This window comes from Melanerpes formicivorus, unplaced genomic scaffold (genome assembly GCF_026170545.1).
Source record: "Melanerpes formicivorus ecotype bairdi unplaced genomic scaffold, bMelFor1.0.p_v2 SCAF_12, whole genome shotgun sequence".
Classification (NCBI taxonomy): Eukaryota; Metazoa; Chordata; class Aves; order Piciformes; family Picidae; genus Melanerpes; species Melanerpes formicivorus.
Genome location: NW_027142364.1, coordinates 20,213,949 through 20,216,971, shown reverse-complemented (window position 1 = coordinate 20,216,971; position 3,023 = coordinate 20,213,949).

The window sequence follows — 3,023 nt, the reverse complement described above, 5'->3', positions numbered from 1 at the left end:
CAGCTCGTCCTCTGTCTCTCCCCACCCATCTCCTGGGACAGACCCTTCTGACCCTTCTTCCTCCCACTTCCCCCCAGCTCGCTTTTCCTACACCCTCCTCCGTCCCCCTCCGCTGGCACGCCCGCAGCTGGAGCGTCTCCGCCCGCTGCAGAGGCGGCCGGTCGGCAGGGCTCCGCTGATAGTGAGGGGTGCCCAAGGCGCGGTGGCTGGCTGGACGAGGGTTTCCTGACGCTGGGCATCGCAGTGCAGAGCCAGCACCCTGAAACTTGTGGTTACTTCAGAGAAGGGCGACTGCCAGCGCTGGTAGTGCGAGGGGGTGGGCATGGAAAGCACACACCTTCCATTCGCTTTCAGCTTGACTGAAGCAGGGGTCGCAAGCAGCGTACAAACACTTCCAGTTTCTCAAGGAATCCCCTGGGTCCCCTGTGAGCACAACAGGCATGCTCGGATCATCACTAGTGAAGTTGAAATACATGTAAAATGGACATAATAAAATTGCCAAACTTTATTCCCTGCGAGTAGAGGGAAGAAGGAAACAGGTACGTTAACCCCCCCTTGGAATACCCATCCCAGGAGATGTGCTTATTACGTTGCTGCTGGCTGACATAAAGATAAAAGGATTTTATGTACGAAGGAGTTTGTTTCTCTCTTTTTTTGATCTAGTAAGCTGGACAGGGAGTAGCTTTCCAGACAGGATTTTTTATATTGTCATAGTTGTCACAAGGAGGATTTCAGAAGCTCTCTTTTAGGGCTATCTGACCATACTTAGGGACAGAACTATTGCTTCTAATGGAACTGCACAACTGCAGATTGTTTTGTAGTCTTTTTAGATAACCTAGTGTGTTTTTGGAGGCCATCTTAAGGAAGACATCATGATCTAGGATGGTAATATCTGCCGAAGGTTGGCAGTGTAACTTTACTGTAGTAATTAGGATCTAATTAGTGACAGGAGAAGGCAAATCAAGAGGAAACATTTGGATTCTGCAGTAATAACTTTAGCTGGGATAATAATTGTTTTTCAGCATCTTCATGTGTAATCAGTCAAGTCTTGTCTGGCTATAATTTGGTTTTGAAACTCTGTTAGCCCAGGTAGAAATGCAGAATTTAGGGACATTACATGAGTGTAATTGTTCCAGGCTGTGTCTGATGGGCCAGGAGTGCATTACATGGAGTCATTAATTCACCTGTGACATAATTTTCTTAGCCTGATCCTGCTTACATAGCGTCAAGAAAAACCATCTGCGTTCTCATCAGAACAGCAGTCAGGATTGAAACAGTCTGTATTGGCAGCATCCTCCCGCCCCCGCCACTTGCAGAGTTTGTAATTGGCTTTCTTTCTGAAGAGATCATGCTGAGATCATCATCTTATGATGAACTATGTACATATTCACAGATTTATCACGACAGGGACCAGAAGCCACTTGTCAGTAAGTACTGTTCAGGCCTCTGCAGCCCCTGAAGCTGGCTTCAGCAGTGGATGCTTTTATTTACATATATGTTGCTGTTTGTGTTACATGGGGCTCTTGACATATGGGACACATTTATTCTAGCCAAACAATTCTTTGTACACGTGTGACTGATTACAAAACTCTACTGAGTATCAGTCTATCTGGTAATTTGTATACTGCTGCCCTACTCTGTTCTATGGTAAAACCCACTGGATGGAGCTGATGGGGAGGAGACATCCATAAGATGATGCATGTGGGTATTTGTCCTCTAGCCAGCATCAAGCACTGGCTACTTAGTCACAAAATGCCTCTGGATGTGTGAATCACTGCCTGGAATCAGGTGTTCCATTTATTACCTTCTATCACTCTTTTTCTTCAGGAAAGGAATAGGGAAGTAGAGGACAACTGTCTTTTTAACCAGAATAAAATGTAAAACAAAACAAATAAAACCTTCCCACCACAAAATTTCCTTATTAATTGCATCATTATTATTTTTTTTAATGATGCATGTAAAATTGAATTTGAGTCTGCATCTCTGTGTTGAGTTCAGCCCATCTCTGGTGGATGTGCCCAAATGACAATACAAAATGTGATGTAACTTTGGAAAAAATGACCTTAGTGCCAGCAGTTTGATATCAGGGATCCCAGTAACTAAACTGTAAGATGATGAGTACTGAAATATGCACTCACTACAGAAATGTGATTTACAGGAGCATCCAGTGAATAATAGACTTGATGACTAGAATTCTGTGTTCATTGACTTGCTGTAAATAAAGAGGCTTCTTCCTACCGCAACTGATTGACGTGTCTGTAATACAGAAAAGGCTTCAGGGAGCAGCTTTCATTCTATTGCTGCTGTTAGAGCAAAGCAGCTGCCATTAAGAAGGTGACTGGACTGGACACTTTGATTGCTATCAGATAGATAGCTCTTCTAATAATGAGGTTTATTGAAATCCCTACCACTGTCTTGAGACTACATTGTTTAAAACAGATTTGCATTGGGACCTTGAAGTCACCTTGCCTTTAAACCCCTCTGATTTTTAGTAATACATGTGGAATGATTCACATCTGAACCTTTTGGCTATATTTTTTTTCTCCTATTTCCAGGTTTTTCCAGAAGAATAAGAAGTAGAAAAACATTTCTTTTGTTTAAACCTGATGTTTCATCTATAGATTCCCATGCCTCTGAGTGTCAACAGCCAGGCTTGAGGAAGGCACCACGGGTTGTGAGATTTGTGGCATTGCTGCTTCTGTTCATTGTGTTCCTTTGTATGCATTTCTGATGCATTTCCCTACCTCTGCTTCTTTTAGGCAATACATTGGACTTTTGCACGTATAATGTAGCTGTGCATTTGCTTAGAAGAAAATGAGTAATTCAGAACCAGGCCTTTGCCTGTACTGGAAATGTGTACATGGCCTGACTGACAGCTGCCTGAACATGTGCCCAAGTGGCCAAGAAGGCCAATGGCACCCTGGCATGCATCAAGAATAGCGTAGCCAACAGGAGCAGGGAAGTCACTGTGCCCCTATACTCTGCACTGGTTAAGCCACACCTTGAGTACTGTGTCCAGTTCT